This window comes from Sorex fumeus, unplaced genomic scaffold (genome assembly GCF_029834395.1).
Source record: "Sorex fumeus unplaced genomic scaffold, SorFum_2.1 ptg000265l, whole genome shotgun sequence".
NCBI classification, from domain to species: domain Eukaryota; kingdom Metazoa; phylum Chordata; class Mammalia; order Eulipotyphla; family Soricidae; genus Sorex; species Sorex fumeus.
This window is the reverse complement of record NW_026606322.1, coordinates 33,382,104-33,405,969: the sequence shown is the minus strand read 5'-3', so window position 1 is coordinate 33,405,969 and position 23,866 is coordinate 33,382,104. Positions and strand designations below refer to the sequence as shown.

General features: G+C 40.8%; 1 pseudogene; it reads right to left on the bottom strand.

The window, feature by feature from the left end:
* Window positions 1-21,002: 21,002 nt before the first annotated feature.
* LOC130018492 (eukaryotic translation initiation factor 4B-like) lies at window positions 21,003-22,883 on the bottom strand (annotated as a pseudogene).
* Window positions 22,884-23,866: the final 983 nt, after the last annotated feature.

Genomic DNA, 23,866 nt, shown 5'->3' with positions numbered 1-23,866 from the left:
TTGCAGAGAATGTTCTGGGACTTTCTTGGCATGCTTCCTACTCAGGTCAGCCAACTGATACGTTAGACCTGTCATGCTCTTTTTCTAGTATGCTCTGATCCTATCCTTTTGTACCCGATCTGTCACTGATAATAGAGAATCCTAACCTGAGACCTATTTTATTTTGCCTGCATTCCCACAGTGGAGGAGAAGATTTTTTCTTTGGCCTTTTCCCTAGTAACAGTGGGTCTTGGACCTATTCTTATAGTGATGAGCTGTTTTCCTCTCTCTAGATTTAAGCTTCACACTGCGTTGGTGGTATAGTGGTCAGCAGAGCTGCCTTCCAGATTTCAGTTTTGTTTTATAAGAGCTGAGAGTATTTTTTATTTCAACTCTAGCAGGTAAAGATCATATTCTGCAAGCTCAAACCAATGCAAAGAACTTTGAAAATTTTCTGCTCCACCTCCAGATTTTCCCTAGAGTTATTGAATTCTGTGACTCTATGAACCATTAAAGCTTTTCGATTTTTTGGTTTTAATTTTGGGGTCACACCTGGCAATACTCAAGTCTTACTCCTAGTTCTGCTCTTCAGAATCACTCTTGGCGGTGCTTAGGAGAACATATGCGGTGCTTGGAATCAAAACCAAATTGTGGAATGCAAGGCTATGTACTATGTACTATGTACTATGACTCCAGCATAAATTAGAGTATCTAGACTCCTAACTTTCTCAACCTTATGTGAATGATGATGCACACTTGGTCTTTAATAATTTTCAATTTTTTTTCTGATTCTATTTTTCCTATTCATTCTTTTCCTAACAGATCCTAAGATGCCTCTTTTGACCCTAACCTGACCCCAGATAAGTTAGTTCTTGTGTTCATTCCCCTACTGTAGGGACAGGTTTAACTTTGGGCATGTCTTTCTTTGTGGCCAGTAAGGCAGAAACTGTCACTATCACTGTCACTGTCCTTCCATTGTTCATTGATTTGCTCGAGTGCGTCCAGTAACATTGTGAAACTTGTTACTGTGTTTGGCATATCGAATATGTCATGGGTAGCTTGTCAGGCTTTACCATGCAGGAGAAATACTCTTGATAGCTTGCCGGGCTCTCAGAGAGGGGCGGAGGAATAGAACTCGGGTTGGCCATGTTGGCTGTGTGCAAGGCAAACGCCCTACCTGCTGTCTTTTATAGCAGACTCAGGAGACCACAAAAGAAAGGAACAAAATTTAATATAGTCCCATTTGTTTATCTCTGTTTCCATTTGGTTGGTCAGTGGAGTGTTGTATTTGAAGGTACCCTTAGTCTCAATATTCTGAAGGGTTTTGCCAAACTTGTATTCAATGTACCTTGTGGATTTTGGCCTGATGTTGAGATCTTTAATTCATTTTGATCTGAATTTTGTTCATGGATTAGGTCGAGGTCTAAGCCCATGTTTTTGCATGTGGTTGTCCAGTTATGCCAGCATCATTTATTGAAGAGACTTTCCTTGCTCCACTTCACATTTCTTGCTCCCTTATCAAAGATCAGATGTTCATACATTTGGGTTGTGTGTACGGATATTCCACCCTGTTCCATTAGTCTGCGGCCCTGGCTTTGTTCCAGTACCATGCTGTTTTATTTATTACTGATCATATGGTTTTTATCTTTACTTTTGTTGATATCATGAATTATGTTGATTGATTTCCAAATGTTAAACCATCCTTGTATCCTCAGGTTGAATCCTACTTGGTTATGGTGCATTATTTTTTGGATGAGTTATTAGATTCTATTCGTAATATTTTGTTGAGGATCTTTGCATCCACGTTCATTAGGCATATTGTCCTATAGTGTTCTTTGTTGGTGGTGTCTTTGTTTGCTTTTGGTATTAGGGAGATATGTGTCTCATAGAAGCTGTTTGGGAGAGTTCATGTTTTTTCAATTTCCTGGAAAAGCTTGAGGAGAACTGGCAAAAGGTCTTCTTTAAACATTTGGAAGAATTAACTAGTGAATCCGTCTGGGCCTGGGCTTTTGTATTTGGGAAGAATTTTGATTACAGTTTCAATTTCTCTGATATGAATGCATCTGTTCAGGTATCCCAAGTCTTCTTTGTTCAATCTTGGGAGATTATAAGAATCCAGGATTTTATCCATTTCTTCTAGGTTCTCTGGTTTCATGGGTTACAGACTCTCAAAGTTGTCTCTGATGATCTTTTGAATTTCATTGGTTTCTGTTGTGATGTTCCCTTTTTCATTTCTGATCTGGTTTATAAGGGTTCTCTCTCTCTTTATTTGTGAGTCTTGCTAGTTGTTTATCAATCTTGTTTATTTTCTCAGAGAACAAGCTCTTAGTTTCATTGAATTTTCGGGTTGTTTTGTTGGGGTTTCCATGTCATAAATTTCTGCTCTAGGTTTTATTATTTCTTTCATTTGAAAAAATTTGGGTTTCTTTTGTTGGTCTTTTTCTAAGATCTTGAGCTGTGAGGTTAGATTATCTATGTAGGCCCTTTCTTCCTTCATTAGGAATGGTTGCAGCACTATAAGTTTTCCTCTTAACACAGCTTTAGCTACGTCCCATAGGTTCTGGTAGCCCGTGTCTTCATTCTCATTTGTTTACAGGTATCTTTTGATTTTGTCCTTGAATTCCTTCCTGACCCACTCATTGTTAAACATTGAGTTGTACCTCAAAAGATACAGTGACCAGAATACAAAGACAATCTACAGAATGGGAAAGGATATTCACCCAATACCCATCTGATAAGGGGTTGATATCAAGGATATAAAAGTACTGGTTGAACTCCACAAGAAGAAAACATGCAACCCCATCAAAAAATGGCGCGATGAAATGAACAGAAACTTTGTCAAAAAAGAAATCTGATGGCTAAAAGGCACATGAGAAAATGCTGTATATCACTAATCATCAGGGAGATACAGGTCAAAACAACAATGAGATATCACCTCACACCACAGAGACTCACCTACATCCAAAAGAATATGGGCAATTGGTGTTGGCACAGATGTGGTAAGAAAGGGACCCTCTTTCACTGCTGGTGGGAAGGCCGACTGGTTCAGCCGTTTTGACAAACAGTATGGACGATTCCCAAAAAATTAGAAATTGAGCTCCCATTTGATCCAGCAATACCACTCCTGGGAATATATCCCAGAGAGGCAAAAAAGTATAGTTGAAGTGACATCTGCACTTGTTTATTCATTGCAGCACTCTTTACAATAGCTAGAACCTGGAAAAAACCTGAGTGCCCGAGAACAGATATCTGGTAAAGAAACTTTGGAACATCTACACAGTGGAGTACTATGTAGCTGTTAGAAAATATGAAGTCATGAAATTTACATACAAGTGGTACTACATGGAAAGTATCATGCTAAGTGAAATGAGTTAGAAAGAGAGGGATAGACATAGAAAGATTGCATTCATCTGGGGAACATAAAGTAACAAAATAGGAGACTAACATACAAGAATAGTCGAGATAAGTACTGGGAGGTTCACTCCATGGCTTAAAGGTCAGCCGCACATGCTAGGGGGAAAGGCAGCTCAGACAGAGAAGGGAGCACCAAATAAAGGGTGTTGGGAGGATCCTCCCACAATGAGAGATGCATGCTGAAAGTAGACTATAGACCGAACATGATCGCCATTCAGTGCCTCTTCTGCAAACCTCAGCATCCCAAAGGAGAGAGAGAACAAAAGGGAATGCCCTGCCACAGAGGAGGGATGGGAGGGGAGATCTGGGGGGCTGGGACAGATGCTGGGATCATTGGTGGTGGGGAATAAGCACTGGTGGAAGGATGGGTACTCGATCATTGTATAACTGAAACCCAAGCACAAAAACTTGTAAGTCTACAACTGTATCTCATGGTGTTTCACTAATAAAAATTTTTAAAAAATAGTAATTAGAATAAAAATATTAGCAAATAAAAAAAAGAAAGGAAGTAACAAAAGCTTATCCCATTGGTATTATTTTCCTGTTTCCTTAAACTTGTTGCCCAACTTGGGCTAGGGAAAGTTTTTTTCCTACAGGCCCTAATTTTTTTTTAAACTGTCAAATCTATCTGATATCTTTTTTAGACTGACAATTTTGAATCCAGTAAACCATGTCCTGGGCCCCATTCTTATAAAGTTAGCATGTGATTTTACTTCTTTACATAGGCAGGGCCTGCATCCCTCTGTCAGCAGGTAAAAATTACAAAAGACATGTGCCTCTTAAGGATTAAAGGGATGCAGTCTCTAGGGAGAGGATGATGTGGGCGGATATATGGTTGGAGAGAGGGACTGCTAATGAAATTTGAGGAAATAACAAAGCCTAAGGCATAAGAAATTGCCCAAACCCTGAGGTAGTCCAAAGACAGGAAGAACACAACTCTTTGAGATGCAAATCTAGAGCTCAATGGAACTAGAAAAACAGCTGAGACAAATCCCAGAGAAGGGTGGATCTCTTAGAAAAGAAGTTAGTGGGAGTCTAAAGGTCATTGTGAAAAAATGATGAAAGGGCTATCAAGGGTCCAAAGCTTACCCTGTGACAAAGTACAGATGAATATTTTTGTATGCAGAGAGTTTCAGTTGAAGACAATTTGGAAGAATTGTATACAACCTCCAAAAAAAGCAATTCTCAGCATTTATTCTGCCTGGAAAAACACTTGTTCTCTCTTGAACAGGTATTTCTCTATCTCCACAGTTCTGTGCATCTCTTTTAATAAAACTATTTTGCTTCGTGAGCACATGCACACACACACACACACACACACACACACAAACACACACACACACACACAGACCAAACTAGAATGCAATAATTTGGGAAATTGCAATCTAACTTTCTGAATACCTTAAGAAAGTTTATAATTTTTTTTTCTCAGTCTCACTGAGAATGAAGCAATGTTCTTTCCAGATTTCTACTCTTTTGCCTTAAATATTCTTCCTTCAGTCTCTCTTCAAAATGAACCATGAAGCAGAATTAGCACTTTTTATTTATAATTTGATCACTTGATCACTTGACTTCCCGTTAATCATTGATTTGCTCGAGCGGGCGCCAGAAACGTCTACATTTGTCCCTGTCGCATGCTAGTGTAGCCCAATGGTGTCTGTTCATTCTAGGAACATGGAGAGCCTCAAACCGATTGTTCATGATCTTGATGAAGAAGTTTGACCATCTGATAGGTGGGTGGCCACGCGGTCTTTTGACGTCCTGTGGAATCCAGTTGGTAATGGCTCTAGTCCAGCGGTTGTCTCTAAATCTCATTACGTGTCCAACCCATCTGATTTTTGACACCTTGGCAAACAAGACAGCGTCCCAGATTCTTGATCATCGAAGGAGGTCGGAACTCTGGATTCTTTCTCTCATTTGAGTGAAACGTGATACTCCAAGCATAGCTCTATCAATTCCTCTTTGGGACACCTGAATAGCATTTTCATCCTGTTAGCGTAGGGCCCAGGTCTCTGAGGCTTATGTTAATGCAGGAAGAACAGTGGAATCAAAGAGATGTGCCCAGAGCCTGAGGTTCTTCGTCCTCTTAGCTATTTCTTCGACACTCTTGAAGGCATTCCAAACTGCTCTCTTCCTCCTGCGCAACTCAGGTGCCAGGTCATTCATTATGTTGACTTCTCGACCTAGGTACACATAGCTGTTGCATTCGAAGATGGTCATTCTTTTGAGAGTGAATAGAGCGTCAGGAACGAGGCTGTTTCTCATTAACATTGTCTTCGTATGATTCAGCTGTAGTCTGACCTTTCCACACTCACTGTCGAAGTCCACCAGCATTTGTGCCACTTGGCTATGTTTGGTGTTATAAGAACGATGTCATCAGCAAAGTGGAGGTGGTGTAGTTGCCGACCATCTAATTTCACTCCCATTCCTTCCCATACAAGTCACATGATGTTCTTGAGGGTGGCACTGAAGAGTTTCAGTGAAATAGTATCACCCTGCCGAACACCTCTCTTGACATCGATGATCACTTCTTTGTGGAATGGTGAGATCCTGGTAGTGAATCCATAATACAGCTCACGGAGGACCCTGATGTATTGAGTTTGAATGTCTTGATTGGCTAGGGCTTCAATGACTGCTTCCGTCTCGACAGAATAAAAGGCCTTCTTTAAATCAATGAATGTTAGACAGAGCAGCATCTTGAACTCCCGAGAAACCTCAATGAGCTTGGTTATTGTGTGAATATAGTCGATGGTGCTGAATCCTTTGCGGAACCCGACTTGCCCGCATGGTTGTCCTTCATCTAGTGTTCTGCCAATCCTATTCAGGATGATTCGAGTAAACGGCTTGTAGATGACAGACAATAGGCAGATTGGGCGATAGTTGCCAATGTCATGGATGTCTCCCTTCTTGTACAGTAGTACAGTCCTGCTGGTTTTCCATTGGGATGAACCTTGCATTCAGACAAGTAGAGTATGAAGAGCCGAGCCAGTGTATTGATGAGTACTGACGGCAGGTTCTTCAGGTGTTCAGGTCTGACCTTGTCTGGGCCGGGTGCTGTTTGTTTCTTTACTGATGAAATGGTGTGTAGGATTTTGGAAGGGAGAACATTGGGAATGACATATCCATCCTGTGGAATTTGGTATGTGGGCAGGTGGACATGGCTATCGAAGAGATCTGAGTAGAAGTCATGGATAAACTTCTCCATTGCCCATGTGGAAGATGTGATAGATCCATCAGGATGTCGGAGGGCAGTCATCTTGGTCTTGTAGTTGGTGAAGAACAGGCGGGCCTTACGAATGCTTTTCCCGGCTTCTGCCGCATCTAACAGCACTTCTGCTCTTCTCTCTTTAAGGTCTTCCTTGATCGCATCTCTGCACTGCTTTGTGAGCTCGAACATTCGCTTGCGATTGCCTGAGGCATTCGCCAAACCACCTCCACTACCTCCACTACCTCCACTACCCAGCTGCTGACACGCTCCAGGATGCTTTCCAGATGCTCCGGCCGAGACTCATGCTCGACTGAAGCCCCACAGAACAAGATAAGTGGAACTCTGAGACCTTGGCCTCCAGGCTCAACAGACCCGGGGACAGAGATTCTCTGCTTGCTCCCATCAACCACAGGTGATGAAGGGATCAAAATCAGGAGCCCCACTCTACCCTGCCCTGTCTGCTTCCACCAACCACCAGAGACCCAGGGATTGGATTACACACAGAAGACCCACCCTACCCCTACTGGTACCAGATAAATACCTCACCAGCAGACCTCCACTACCTCCACTACCTCCACTACCCAGCCACTGCCGCGCTCCAGGACGTTTTCCAGACCGCACGGTCATGCAACACTTTATAAGACACTTAATATCCATCTTCCAGAATTGCCGTACCAAATTTGATAGGGTTCAAATATGTTTTGAACCATGGGAACACCTATAAGGGCAATTAGAGGCCGTCCCAAAAACCTCTATCCCTCTTGGAGAGCCTGGCAAGATACTGAGAGTATTCCGCCTGCACAGCAGAGCCTCGCAAGCTATCCGTTGTGTATTCGATATGCCAAAACCAGTAATTACAATGGGCCTCATTCCCCTGACCCTGAAGGCGTCACCAATATGGCAGCATTGAGAAGGATGAGAAAGGAGAGGCTAATAAAATCTTATGGCCTAACTAGGCTGCCAAGACGAAGGAAGACAAAAATGATCATCTGTACTTTCAATGCACATACGCTAGCATCAGATGCATCCGTGGAGGACCTGATGGTACAAGCGCGAAAGATCAAGTACGACATCATTGGTCTGACCGAGACGAGAAGGTACCAATCACATCATGCTTTTTTCGACAATCATTTATAATTTAAGAAAATTAAATCATTTTTAAAGCTTAGGCACTGGAGACAATTATATTTCTAATTTGTGCATTCAGTAAAATCATATATTGTCATACTGGGCTGGAGCAATAGCACAGCGGTAGGGCATTTGCCTTGCACGCAGCCAACATGGCCGACCTGAGTTCGATTCCTCTGCCCCTCTCGGAGAGCCCGGCAAGCTACCGAGAGTATCTTGCCCGCACGGCAGAGCCTGGCAAGCTCCCCACGACGTGTTAGATATGCCAAACACAGTAACAACAAGTCTCACAATGGAGATGTTACTAGGCCCGCTTGAGCAAATCAATGAACAATGGGAGGACCGTGACTGTGAGTAGGCTAGTCACAAGATAAGAAAATAGTTGCTTTTGCATCAGCCACTAAATACAGAAAAGGTACAGAATAGAGCTGGATTGTGTCTGTAGAATCCAATACGGTCTTTCACAGGAAGTTAAGTTCTAATTTCTTTTAATCTGCCTATAATTGAAATTAATGTGAAGTCTCCTATCATCAGAAATATTACAGAAAAGACAGGCATAATTTTCACTCTTTTTCTTGTCAGAATGATTAGTATAGTAGAAATATTTCTAAATTTGAGTCTGTCTGATCTGAGAGTAGAACTGGAAAACATATAATATACTCTTTCTTTGAGCATTTCAATTTTTCTTATTCTTTTATATATTCTCTAATATAAGAATATATGACAAATTATATACTACTGAATATTATAAATCAATATTACACAAAAAGTAAATAAAAAGTAAGTAATGAAATGAGAAAAGAACACCACCACAAAAGATAACAAAGATTACTGGGAAAAAGAAAAGATAATAACAACAAACTAGAATCCAAGTCATCATGGCCTTAAATTACAAATAGATTGGACATCAATAAAGAATTATTTATTTCAGGATAATCAGTCAACAATTCTATCAATTGTTGTCAATTGGTGTCAACAAGTTTAGTTTAATTTTTTATATGTCATGAGATTTAAATGCAATCAAATCGTAAAGTTAATTGTCATGTAATATTTACAGAACTACTTTTTTTCTTTTTTTGGGTCACATCCTGTGATGCTTGGCGTTATTCCTGGCTTTGCATTCAAGAATTACTCCAGGCGGTGCTCGGAGGACCATATGGGATGCTGGGAATCGAACCCATGTCCACCGAGTGCAAGGCAAACGCCCTACCCGCTGTACTATTGCTCCAACCCCACAAAACTTGTTTAAATAAGAAAAGTAACTTTACAAAAATATTTTTAAGCAACTTTGCTAATGTAGATAGAAATAAAATGGCTTTATTGATTCATAGTTCAACTAAAGTTAAAATCTCTCAACATAAACATCCAATTCCCAGAAAAATCCAGTCAATAAATTTTTCTAGTAAAAGAATACTTTAGAAATGTTTATAATGACTTATCAATATAACCTAAGTTAATCCTCCATGATTCCTAAGAAGTTGGAAATGTTTTTATTACTATATAATAAACAAAGGCTATGAAAAATCAGATATTATGAAGGATTTTGGTAGTTTTAGTGTTAATGGATTTTTCCTGTGCTGGCGGGTTCCTGAAAATTATATGAAAGATTTGCGTACAATACTTGGAAGATTGAAAGTTGGTTTATTGTACAGAAAAGATAGATGGTTCCTGGGGCTAGAGTGATAGCACAGTGGGTAGGGCGTTTGCCTTGCACTGGGCCAGACGGTTCGATTCCCAGCACTCATTTCATCCCCTGAGCCCCAAGTGCTTGGGCAAGATCCCTGTGCTCTCTGTCACTCCTTCACCTCCCTGCTGTTCCCCAGCAGTTCCTGTGGTTTTTCTGCTCTCCCGCACGGCCACATGTGCATGGCTGAGAGCTCTTGTTCAGTACCTTGCCAGTACCTGGGTGTCTGAGACAGGCCTTTTTTTGGGTCACACCCTGTGATGCTCGGTGCCCTGTCAGGGCCCGCCTGTCCTGGGCCCTGTTTCTAGGTGCGCCACCCTATCTGATCCAGGGAGAGAAGAGAATCCAGAGTGCATGTGCTCAGAAAGAAAAAAGAGAGATGAGGCTGGGGGCTTCCTTCTATCTGCTGCCAGATCCCACCCGCAAATCTCCCATTCTGCATTCTATTAGCTACTTGTTCCATCTGAGTGGAGATTTAAAGCTAACTGGTACCTCAGCTCCTGTGGTATCAGTAGCAAACTAAAATTATTTTATATTTTTATGAACAGTTACTGAAGCGTTATTTTATGTATACATGTGCATACATGTGATAAAAAATGTATCATATTTATAACTTTTTAAAAAATCTCAAGAATTCTATATACATGTGTCATTGTTATATTGTTAAATGTATTAAATTGTTAAATGTATTACATTGTTAAATGTTTTAAATAGCATTTGCAGCTAAGAAATGATAAAAGAACCACTGTATAGAAGACACTACTGCATAATAATGCACTTATCAAGGATTAACTTTTCTTATCTTTACTAAATTTACATTGGGCTGGAGAGATAGCACAGTGGGTAGGGCATTTACCTTGCATGAGGCTGACCTGAGCTAGATTCCTCCGCCCCTCTGGGAGAGCCTGCTGGTGGGATACTCTTGGTAGCTAGCCTGGCAAGCTACCTGGGACGTATTCAATATGCCAAAAACAGTAACAAGTCTCAGAATGGATACATGACTGGTGCCTGTTCAAGCAATTCGATGAACAATGGGAGGACAGTGCTACAGTGCTAAATTTATATTAGAAAAGTACATCAAATATCTAGTACTCATCTTCTTTCAAGTGAAATCTTAATTTCAGCCCCAGATATTATATGCTTTTATGAACAGACACTTGATTCTTTGTCCTTAAAACTGCCCTGATCATTTTTAATCCAGCTTAAATTCTTTATAATGTTCTAAGAAGATGTTTTTGCTGTTTCTGTTTTGTTTTTAAACAGAACAGAACACAAGATCTTTTGGACAGCTCCAATGCTTATTTAGTAGCTGTACTAAGATGAGAAATAATCCTGTTTTAAATGTTTTACTAAAGCCCTTTTCTTATTGAGGATTGCATAATACTAAGCAGTACTGATAAATGCTCCAACTATTTTTGTTTTATTTTTGGGGTCACACCTGGCAGTGCTCAGGGGTTACTCCTGGCTGTGTACTGGGCAACATAGAGAAGCCAGTTATTGAACCCAGGTTGGTCATATGCAAGGCAAATGAGCCACTTGCTGAGCTATGGCAAATGAACTATCTCTCTGGCTTCTATACAAGTGGTTTGTATAAAGACAGCAGGGAAACACAAGAGTCTTTTGCAGCTCCGTAGGAGCCAAAAGAAGCAAAATTATCCTAGTAAGGCCCACTCAGTTTTACCTACAAATATGAGCAAAGCAAGCTACCGAGAGTATCTTGCCCGCACGGCAGAGTCTGGCAAGCTTCCCATGATGTATTCGAAATGCCAAACACAGTAACAACAAAGTCTTCAATGGAGACGTTACTGGGCCCACTCGAGCAAATCGATGAACAACGGGGGGGGGGGGGGGCTGCCTCGAGCATGAGCAAAACAAAGGTTGAGCTTTTTTTGGAAAAGGGTACAATGAAACAATGGTCCTTGTCTCTAACCAAGACTGGGGAGAATACAGCAAAGACAGTTGTCTATTTTCTAGTTCCTGTCTTTGGTCTGGTTTCAAAATCGCCTTCAAATCATAAGCCTTTTTACTAGCACACAGTAAAGTTCTCATTGGTTGGGTGGACAAACACAGGTACAGAAAAATTCCTTTGGCTGCTAAGAGATGAAGATGAAGAATGAGGGTTGAAGAAATAAGGGGGTAGAGACTCAAGTGTATTGTAAATAATGAGAAATAAAGTAAACAGACTATCCATATAATAAAGGATCACTGTTGCTATTAGCAATTCTTTGTTCAGTTTTCATATTCTCATTATTATCTTATATGTAAGATAATAATAGGTTTCTGTTTCTCTGACAGAAACCACATTGTCACTGTTTATTTAGGAATTTTATATACCAAATACTCATGGTTAATAAAATATTAGGATAAAAACTTAAAACAATTTTAATATTAGAAGAAATTTCTATTTTTAAAAATAAAGTGATTAGAAAGCAAATAACCAAAGGCAATGTATAGTCTTTAAAAGCTCATCGAATCAAGGGTAAAGAATCTTTGTGACAATAAGAGAAATTAAAACTAGAATATTTGTCATATTAAAAAAATACTTAATGTTGTTCTTGCCTCATGACATTAAAATTATGTGGAACAAAAAGAATGTCTTTGTTAGAAATGTGTATAGAAGTCTAAATTGACAATTGAATGGTGTCTAAGATATTTTTGAATATTCTAGAAGGGACAGAGAGATAGTGTCATCTTTCAGGCATTTGTCTTACATGCAGTCCACCATGATTTAGTCCCCATAACCACATATGATCTTCTAAGTCCCACCAGAAGTTACCCCAAGCACAGAGCCAGGAGAAAGAACTAAGCACAACTCGATGTGATCCCAATATCTCCCCCCCAGACATGCTACAGTATAAAAAGTGAGATGTGGGACTAGAGAGATAATGAATACAGTGGGTGGGCTACTGGCCTCACACATGGAATTACTGGCAGTCCACATGGTGCCCTTAGCCCCATCATGTGTAATCCCTGAGCACAGAGTCAGGTACATAGCCAGGTATGACCTCACTCAAAAAAATGGAATATATAAAATATAATTTTGAAATATTGGCAAATATTGAAGTGTATAGGATTTCTATAGGTAACATGGAAAAACAACTTTGTATTTCAAGTCACAAAACAAGATTAAACTATAAACTAAAATGATTAAAGTCTCTAAGTTACTCCCGTGAAGCATATTCTGAGAGAACTCGCCTTCCACATTTTAGAAATGATTATGAAGCAGCTGTAATTCACTTATTTAACAAGTATTTGTTGAATACTTATTTTCAAATTTATTGAAAATATATAGCAAACATAGTATAGTACCAGTATAGAGGCAGATTAGGAAAGAATATAGTGAACATAGTGTATAGATAGATGCATGATATTTATTAACTAAAAGAACTCATCAGTAAATCCTACTATAATGATAATAATCAGAAAGAAATAAAAATACTTGTCCTGTGTCACACTTGCATGTACACAAATTTATTTAGGAATGCTATACCAAAAAGAACTCAAATTAGTACTCAAAACACATGTTGCTGGAGATTATAGACAGATGTGAAAGGCAAATATTGACATTTTGAAAGAAAACTTAGACAAGCTAACTCACCAAAGGAGCGTACATAAATGATGTGCATAAACAGGAAGCATAAGATGTGGATAATTATAAAAAAAGGTTGAACATTTTACATCTGTCAGAATGTAAGTTTCCATATTCTCTTTGAGAATAATTACTTTTGTGTTATCTCAACATTTGCCTCAGAGACCTGGGCCCTACGCAAACAAGATGAGAACGCTATTCAGGTCTCCCAAAGAAGAATAGAAAGAGCTATGCTTGGAATATCACGTTTCACTTAAGTGAGAGAAAGAATCAGGAGTTCTGACATCCGTTGATGATCAAGGATCAGGGACGCTGTCTCATTTGCCAAGGTGTCGAAAATCAGATGGGCTGGTCACGTAATGAGATTTAAAGACGACCGTTGGACTAGAGCTGTTACTGACTGGATTCCACGTGATGTCAAAAGACCGCGTGGCCGCCCACCTACCAGATGGTCAGACTTCTTCGTCAAGACCATGAATGATCGGTTTGAGGCCCTTCATGTTCCTGGAGCGAAGAGATGTCATTGGGCTACACTAGCACGTGACAGGGACAAATGGAGACGTTACTGGCGCCCGCTTGAGCAAATCGACGACTAATGGGAAGTTAAGTGATTATCTCAACATTTTAAGAGTATACAGTCTGTAACTTAATAATTATATGGTTAAAATATTTTTTGGTAAAACTCATGTTCACAATATACTGCTCAGTAATGAAGTATCAATAGTCTTACTGGTTGAAAAAAATGTTTTTTTTTATGCTGCACTAATATTCTAAGTCCAGAATTGAGTTTGTGATTTTTCTGCTCAAGTGCCAACAGTGAGGTCCCACTATGGCTCACTGGACATTGGTCTAGTTTGGAGTTTTCGGGAAGACTTAACTCATGTGCCTTGTGGGGCAGAAGACTTAAGAGGGACAAGTGAAGACTAATTTCTGATGAATGGGATCCTCCCCCTCTTTCTAGTTAATCTCAAACATCTCCACAAGATCTCTGTAGAGGATAGCAAGACTATACTCTACAACATAGACTATAATACATCTCAGATCTTTGAGATACCAAAGCAGAAGCTGAAAACTGAATATTCCTTAGATCTGAAACCAAAGATACATAATTTTTATCATATTCTATTCATTAAAGAATCACAGACTAATCCAGATTCCAGAAGAGAGGAACTAGTCTAAATCATTTTGTAGATATAATGTAAAGAAGTTATGACTAGGGATTAGAGAGATCATATAGTGGCTAATGTGCATGCCTTGCACATGACTAACCTGGGTTAGATCCCTAGCACCACAAAATGTCCCCAAGTCTATCAGGAGTGAAATCTAAGAACAAAGACAGGAATAGTTCCTGAGACCCACTGGGTATGACTCCAAGATATGTGAACACAGAGCCAGAAGTCCTGAGCACTGATAAATCAGAAAAGCAAAGAAAACAATCACATATTTGCAGTTATTATTGCTTTTTTTCTCAACCTATTTTTCCTTAAATATATGTTCCTTTCTATTATTTCCCAAAAGTTAATTGCGTATCTGAACTAACACTAACTTTCACAGACATCTCTTTAAACCTCTCTCCTCCATTCATTGCAGCACAATCCACAATAGCTTAAGTATGGAAACAATCCAAGCATCCAAAATGATGAATATAAAAAAAATGGTTCATAAAACAATGGAATACTACTGAGCTATAAGAAAAGATGAAGGTAGGCATAAGGAGAGAGAAAGAGACACAAAATGATCTCTTTCAAATGTGGATTATGAAGAACATAATAAGGGTATAACAAACGCCCAAAGGCAAGAGAAATAGAGAACTGGTCTTCAGGAAGCTAACCACAGGGACAGGATGCTAACCACAGGGACAGGATGGGAGAGGGAGCATAAGATGGAGGAGAACTAAGATAATGGTGGAGGGAAGTCAACACTAGGTCAGGGTTTGGTGATAAATAATATTATGCATGAAACCCTGTCCTTGACAGTTTTTTAAATCATGGTGCCTAAGATAAAATTCTTTTAAAAAGAGCTTTGCCTGAGCACAGAGCCTGGAATAAGTCCTTAGAACACTTGGGTATACACTGCATAGAAACAAAAAAGAATGGCTTCTGTCTTATGAAGTTCTTCTCACCTTCCTTAACTTAAATGTCCATGTTCTACCACCAGAAGAATGTTTTAAGTCTCTTAAAAACAAATGAAAGGAGTTAGACAGGTAGTCACAGAGGATGAAAAACACCTAGCTTGCATTTAGCAGACCTAAGTTCCTCCCTCTTTCCACAGGTGGTTCCCTGAACACTACCAGGAGTGTATGAACCCTGAGCACAGTCAGTTCTTCCCCTGAAAAGAAATTGGTTTTAAACAAATGACACAAGTGATTTTCATCCTTCCTTTTATGTCTTTTGAATTGGAATTCAAATTGGAATTGATCTCACAGGACAATGATAAGCTATTAATTTTCTTGTGCAGTGAGTTTCATATATTCATTATAAATTCATTATAATGAAGAGAATGCTAAGAGAAAATGCACAAACTATTGAATTGCAAGAATATGTGTGTGGGGGGGGGGATAGCTGAGGGGCCAGGGTGCATGCAAAAGGCACTGAATTCAATCCTTAGATCAGTTCAATCTACTATCTATGTGGCCCATCCAGCACCACAGCAGATAGTCCCAGAAAGTTCTAAGCATCTAGGGTATGACCATTCTGACCTTGAGCACTGTTGGTCAGCAGCAGCATTGCATAATCAGGCCCCAGTGTTTGGTCTTATTTCATTTTTGTTTGGGGGCCACACCTGCAGTTGTTCAGGGCTTATTCCTGACACTGTACTCAGGGATTACTCCTGGAAGGGCTTGGAAAAGCCTTTGAGATACTGGGAATCAAACCTGGATCTTTTCCCAGGCAACGCACCCTACCAGCTGTATTATCTCTCCAGCACCAGAGCCCAGTATTGAACAATCTGACCCCATTGGCCCAGTAGCTAAAGGGGTGACTCCTAAGACCCTTGAGCACTTCTTAGAATGCTCTTCACACACTCAAAACTTAATTGCATTCCCAATGTTCGGGATTCCTTAGGGGAAAAGAAAGTTTTAATTAATGATAACATTTGTACTCATTACTTATTAAAATTGATGAGTTTTTAATTTAGAGGAAACCCCAGTCTTATAGAGAAAAAGATATGGATACTTTATGCTGATTTTGTATCTTTAAATGATTACTAAAATTAGAAGTAACATCAAGAAGATAAAATATTCTACATTCAGCCCAGTGCATCATTAGGATTTTAAGGCGCCTGAAATGTCTGTCCAGAGCAATTTAAAATGCTCTAACTTTACAATATTTTGATGAGTTTGCATGTGGATACAAATAAAAAGCATAAGGATTACATTTTCTTGGCAAACATGTAAACTTTTTGAGAGAATAAATGCATTTGGACTAGATGCTCTAAATTCAACAGGAAACATGGGCAAAGTTTTCCAAAGTAGTTAATGTTTTCTCAACATTCATCAAACATAAATGTTCCTAAACTTGTGAAAGAAAAAAAAATGACATTATTAGCAATAGTATTAAATCGATAAAATTTAGTTGCTTACTTTGGGACTGGAGCTGTTTGCATGTTGAATTTAATTATTCAGTTTGGTTATATTTATATGCCTCTCGGAGAGCCTGGCAAGCTACCAAGTGTATGCTGCCCGCACGGGCAGAGCCTGGTAAGCTCCCTGTGGTGTATTAAATGTGCAAAATACAGTAACGGCAACAGGTCTCATTCCCCTGACCCTGAGAGAGCCTCTAATTGTTGGGAAAGACGAGTAAGAAGAGGCTGCTTAAATCTCAGGTCTGGGAGGAATAGAGATGTTACTGGCACCTGCTCGAGTAAATCGACAATCAACGGAATGACAGTGATACAGTGATACAATTCGGTTTCTATATCAATTTTATTAAATAATGATAGACATTTTATTTATAAAATTTGGGGCAGGGAACTAATCTAAAATTATAACAGATTAGTGACAATGTTAACAAATATTTTTATATGTATAAACAGCATCAATTTTGTTTGCATATATTCTAACTATAGAACTACTGATAAAACATTACCAAGGAATTTACATTTTAATAATAAAGTTAAATCATGGATAAGAGAAATCCACACACCTGTGATGTGTATATTTATTGATTGTTGGAATATAGCTCCAAATATTTTAGGCTTAACATTGGTTTGCCCTTTCCCCCTTGCCATGAGAAACTCAGGTTTATTACAGTGCTCCTGAGGCACTTTCATTCCATTGTGTTTATCTGTAAATTCTTCCCTATACTCTCCTCCCCAACCAGTTAATCAGTTTTTCCCCTAATCAGAATCTGTTAATTATTTGTAAGGTCAGATCCTTCTAGGACACTGAAATTGTATTGTAAGTTGATATTGTCTTTTTCCTCTCCTTATGTCTTTTTAATCATTTACTTTAAAGCAATGCCCTTTTTGTATAGATACAGGAAGACTGTTAACATTATGCTTTGTAATGTAGGATTTAATTGGCTCTGAATATTATTCACTCCCAGCATCTGCTTTCTTGACTTAAGCCTCAGTTGCCCTTAGTTCCTAAAACCCCAAAAGCAGGGTCTCGATGATGGACTGAATGGACCCAGTGCAAGCGGTGAGCTAACCTGGCATTGAAATGGGCCAGGGCAAAGCGCCACAATTCTTAACTATAAGAGCTTGATCATAGACAAATGCTGCCATGATTCAAAAGTAACGATGAGACTAGGATCCTGCTAGGGATAGGAAAGACTATCTGGCCTGAGCACTATAGTCTGAGATTGAGATGGCCCCAGGAGAGCAATTCTATAAATTTAAGGTATTTCTTACTGTATCCATACAAAATGTTTTATATTATATATGCTTATATGTTTGTTGGACAAGGAGAGGAGAAACACACCCATAGGATTCTGCTCTAGGGTGGATCGTCCTGCAGAGAGAGGATCTGTCCTAGGAGCAGCTTTCCCTGAGGGAAAGAATTCTACCCCTATTGATTGTGACCGCACCTATGTGTAATTGTTACCCCAATCCCTCATGCTGGGGGATATAATGAGACTGTAAGAATGGGCAGGGGGAGACAGAGAGAGACAGGAACGAATGGAGAGAGGATTGGAATAAACTGCAACTAAGACCAACCAGCCTGGCCCTCGTTTCTTCCTTTGTCTGCCCATCCTCATCGACCGTGGGGGAACCGGCGGGAGAGATAGAGACGCTGCCGCTGCTGTCTTTTTTGACACAATAGATCTATATGTCATAAGAATGATATGACAATTGCTCGGTGTGTAAGGGAGTAAAACATTTAATTAAACACATACTTGGTTATGTTTAATTATATGGACTTTGGGGCTAGAGCAGTAATACAGCAGGTAGCATGATTGCCTTGCAGTTAACCAAGCCAGATTTGATTTCTAGAACCTTGTACTGTTCCCCAAAACTTGCCAGGAGTGATCCCTAAGTGCATAATCAGGAGTCAGCCACCCAAAACCAACAAACAAAAAATTTAAATAGATAGGCTTAAAAATAAAATAACTTTAATTTCCTTGTTTCCTAATATTTAAAGAGACAGATGAATACTATCAAATAAAAATACAGAGTTACCCAGTAATTTCAAATAGAATGGCCTAAACTAGAAGACTAATAGCCACAAATAAAATGTTATTTAAATAGGTTAATCACTTAATCACTTCCCGTTAGTCGTCAATTTGCTCAAGTGGGTTCCAGCAACGTCTCCATTTTCCCCTGTAACGTGCTAATGTAGCCCAATAGCATCTGTCCGCTCTGGGAACATGAAGAGCCTCAAACCGATTGGTCATGATCTTGATGAAGAAGTCTGACCATCTGGTAGGTGGGCAGCCACGCCATCTTTTGACATCCCATGGAATCCAGTCGGCAACAGCTCTAGTTCAGTGGTCGTCTTTAAATCTCATTACGTGACCAGTCCATCTGATTTTTGACACCTTGACAAATGAGACAGCATCCTTGATTCTTGATCGTCGACGGAGGTCGGAACTCCGGATTCTTTCTCTCATTTGAGTGAAACGTGATATTCCAAGCATAGCTCTTTCAATTCCTCTTTGGGAGACCTGAATAGCGTTCTCATCCTGTTTGCATAGGGCCCAGGTCTCTGAGGCATATGTTAATGCAGGAAGAACAGTTGAATCAAAGAGATGTGCCTGGAGCCGGTGGTTCTTCGTCCTCTTAGCTATTTCTTCGAAATTCTTGAAGGCCTTCCAAGCCGCTCTTTTCCTCCTGCGCAGCTCAGGTGCCAGGTCATTTGTCATGTTGACTTCTCGACCTAGGTACACATAGCTGTTGCATTCGGAGATGGTCGTTCCGTTGAGAGCGAGGTAGTGTCCCCATTTTGTCAGTAAAGAAACGAACAGCACCCGGCCCAGACAAGGTCAGACCTGAACACCTGAAGAACCTGCTGTCAGTACTCATCAATACACTGGCTCGGCTCTTCACACGCTGCCTGTCTGAATGCAAGGTTCCGTCCCAATGGAAAACCAGCCGGACCGTACTACTGTTCAAGAAGGGAGACATCCATGACATTGGCAACTATCACCCGATCTGCCTATTGTCTGTCATCTACAAGTTGTTCACTTGAGTCATCCTAAATAGGATTGTCAGAACACTAGATGAAGGACAACCATGCGAGCAAGCCGGGTTCCGCAAAGGATTCAGCACCATCGACAATATCCACATGATAACCAAGCTCATTGAGGTTTCTCGGGAGTTCAAGATGCTGCTCTTTCTAACTTTCACACATCTGACAAGGGGTCAATATCAAGGATATAGAAAGAACTGGTTGAACTCGCCCATATCCAAAAGAACAAAAGCAACCCATGTTGGTGCGGATGTGGCGACAAAGGGACCCTCCTTCACTGCTGGTGGGAAGGCCAACTGGTTCCGCTGTTTTGACAAACAGTATGGACGATTCCCAAAAAATTAGAAATTGAGCTCCCATTTGACCCAGCAATACCACTCCTGGGAATATATCCCAGAGAGGCAAATATAGTATAGTTGAAGTGACATCTGCACTTGTTTGTTCATTGCAGCACTCTTTACAATAGCTCAAATCTGGAAAAAACCTAAGTGCCCAAGAACAGATAACTGGTAAAGAAACTTTGGTACATCTACATGAGGAGTACTATGTAGCTGTTAGAAAATATGAAGTCATGAAATTTACATACAAGTGGTGCTACATGGAAAGTATCATGCTAAATGAAATGAGTCAGAAAGAGAGGGACAGACATAGAAAGATTCATCTGGGGAACATAACGTGATAAAATAGGAGACTAACATCCAAGAATAGCCGAGATAAGTACCAGGAGGTTTACTCCATGGCTTGGAGGCCAGCCGCACATGCAAGGGGAAAAAGCAGCTCAGATAGAAAAGGGAGCACCAAATGAATGGTGTTGGGAGGATCCTCCCAGGGCAGGAGAAGCATGCTGAAAGTAGACTATAGATCGAACATGACTGCCACTCAATGCCTTTTTTTTTTTACCCTTCCAAGGGTGAAAAGTTTATTCAGCAATGCTTGAGAATTCATCTAGGCCACAGCAGGGGAAGAGACTCAGCCATGCCCTACACCTGCACCAACTGCCCAGCCAGATTCCAGATACGGCAGCACTGTCACTGCCACTTGCTAAAAGGAGCGCCCTAGGCACTGCTCACACAGAGATAAACTGTGGATGTCACAAAACACACACACACACACACACACACACACACACAAAACCAACACACCACAACTTCCTGTTAAAAGCTATAGTCTCTCTCTGGCTACGTGGGCAATTCTCCAGTTAGTTCAATACTTGAAAGACTGCAGCAGCATGCAAAAGAAATTTCATTTAAAAAAAAGTTTAAGAAAGGTCTCCAGGAGATGGTGAGTTTTATTTTGTCTTGTCTGAGTAGGTTTGATATGCTCTCAAATGTTCCAGGGTGGAGAGAGAAGAGAAAGCACAGGATGTAGAGATCTATTTGGTGTAATCGCCTTCATTCTCATCTTGGCCATCCAAGAGAGAGCAGCATACTTGCTGGCGGAGCTGAACTGAGAGGCTGGTTTTTCTTCAGGTTTCTTTGGCTCAGGTGTAGATCGGGAGTCTTGATCCTTTTTGCCATCTTTCTTATCAGTCTCCTTCCAGTGGTCTTTGTGCCCTTCTTCTCCTGGACCTCGGCTGGAATTGCCACTTTGGCCTTTTGGGATGCTCACACCATCTACTTTATTATTTTCATCCGCTTTCCTTACTGGTCCTTCTTCAGATGGCTGAGCCGGAGCAACTTTGCCCCCTCCACTTGTTGGGGACTGCTGCTCTGGGTCTGAGCTCGGAGATCGAGCAGGAGGGTTAGAACTTCGCTTCACCCAAGCATTCTCCTTTGGTGGAGGGGCTGGCATTACCTTTAGAGGCTGTTCAGGTTTGGGAGGTTTAGATGTTGGAGAGTGGCAATCTTCCTCCTTATTGACGGTTTCGTTTTCTAGAGATTTCTCACTCTCTCTCCTCTGTGCATCCTGATCTGACTTACTTCTGCCAGATGTGGCTGATGTTCCAGTCTGTGATGACTCACTTCCTGTCCTTGACCGTTCCCGTTCCTGAGTTTCTTCACTTCTCCAGCTTGGGTGTCGCTCCCGAGGCCGTCGCTCTAACTTTGGCTCATTCAGCTGCCGCTGCAACTTCTCCCGCTCCTTCTGTAGCCGCTCTTCTACCTCTTGCTCTCTAGCAGCTGTGTCAACAGACTTTGCCCCCCTTTACACCCCCCCAAGATAGAGGAAGCGCGACTGGACTGGGAGGTGCTAGCAGAGGAATCATCTTCTTTAGGAGTACTCCGGGGCTTCAGATTGAGCTTGGGTCTTTGGGGTGGACCTCTATCATCACACCTGTAGTCATCCCGAGAATAGTCAACCCTGGAGCCACACGACCGATCATCTCATCTCTCGTATCTGTCTTCATAGTGGTCCCCACCCCCTCTGTAGTCATCATCCCTACGGTACCCACTACCAAAAGCTCTTCTGCCACTGCCAATCCTGGAATCATAGCCTCTATCATAGTCTCTGCCACCTGGGTCATCATAACGATCTCAACCCCCGTAGCGATCCATATCCTGGCGTGGGCCATCCTGATACCCATGCCCATACCCATCCCTGTATCGGTCTGAATTGTAACGATCTCGATACTTATCTCCGAAGCTGTCGTCGCCTCTTCTAGGTGGGTAATCATCAAAGCTGTCTGTAGCAGGACGGGCCCTCCAGTCTGTGGCTGTTTTGTCAGAATCCCGATTTCTATCTTGGCCTAAAGAGCGGCCATCCCTATCTTTATCCTGTGCTTGATCAGCGACGTCCACTCGAATTCTCCTGTTACCTAAAGACTCTTCATTGAGGCTCAGGGAACTGAGCAAGGAATCCAGTTCTGCAAACTCCGCATAAACCAAAACCTTTCAACCTCTTTGGATAGCCGAGCTCCCATGGCAAATGCACCGCACTGATATTTAATCCTCTAAAGAATTCTTTGATGGACTCTTCTGTCACATCGTAGGGTAAGTTCCCAAGAAAAGCAGTTACAGGGTGGAGACCTGGGAAGACGTCTCCGGTCGATATTGGATTCCCAAGCAGCCCGTGGAGCAGTGGGCAGGATGGAACGGTTGATTGGAGGTGCCCTATACACGTCATCATCCTTAATGTGCCAAGTAGTTGAAACATCTCCTTCCAGGTCATCTGTTTCATCAGCCCAGCTGACTGGTTTGGGGACATAGGTACTTCCTCCACCAGTACCTCCATCCTCGGCCAGAAAATCTGTTAGGGACATAGTCTTTCCCTTCTTATTCTTCTTTTTTGCTGAGGCCACCTTGTTGGGAGAGGGAGGGAGAATGCAAAGCTCAATGCCTCTTTTGCAAAACTCAGCACCCAAAAGGAGAGAGAAAACAAAAAAGGAATGCCCTGCCACAGAGGCAGGGTAGGATGGGGTTATGGGGGGTGGAAGGAATACTGGGATCAGTGGTGGTGGAGAATGGGCACTGGTGGAGGGATGGGTACTCGATCATTGTATAACTGAAACCCAAGCACAAAAATTTATAAGTTTACAACTGTACCTTATGGTGTTTCACTAATAAAAATTAAAAAGAATAAACTTATTTGCTCTACTTAAAATATTAAGTAAATAAGTTCTTTTTCTTTCCCTTTTTAAATTAATTAAATTAATGGTATACCACTTTAAAAATATTCTTGAAGCTAAATTAAAATACGATTTCTAAATGTGTTTATGAAAAGGAAAAAGAAGAGGTTCTGAGAAGTCCTGGGCCTTTTAGATGGTCATAAGGAAAAGGTATTGCAAAATACCTAAACATCTGGCTTTCCCAGAGGCACATCATAAGACACAGATGTGTTCTCAATCTTTGCTTTTGTTTGAGACATGTGCGCAGAACACACTCATACCAGATACCATCAATTACTGAAAAATATGGCTTTGTGAAGTAGGTTAGAAGGTCAAATGATGCCTCATAAAATACCTAAGAGACACTGTTAGAGAGTATTAAATTCAATGCTACAACCTCTTAAATTGTGAGCTCTCCATTCGGGCACTGTTTCAATGAGCAAGCAAGGAGGAGTCATGTGCTGACACTTTCCCATAAGTTGGTGACAAATCACACCATGATCTGCAAGCACATGTGTTAGCAGCTTGGCTCCAGAGAAGAAAAAGTGAGATGAGAACTAGTGTCCCATCAGTTTGACTCTTGACACGTAAAGACTAAGAGGAGAACCAATAATTTTTTTATTAATTTTTTAAATTTTTTTTTGTTTGGGTCACACCTGGCGATGCTCAGGAGTTTCTCCTGGCTCATGCACTCA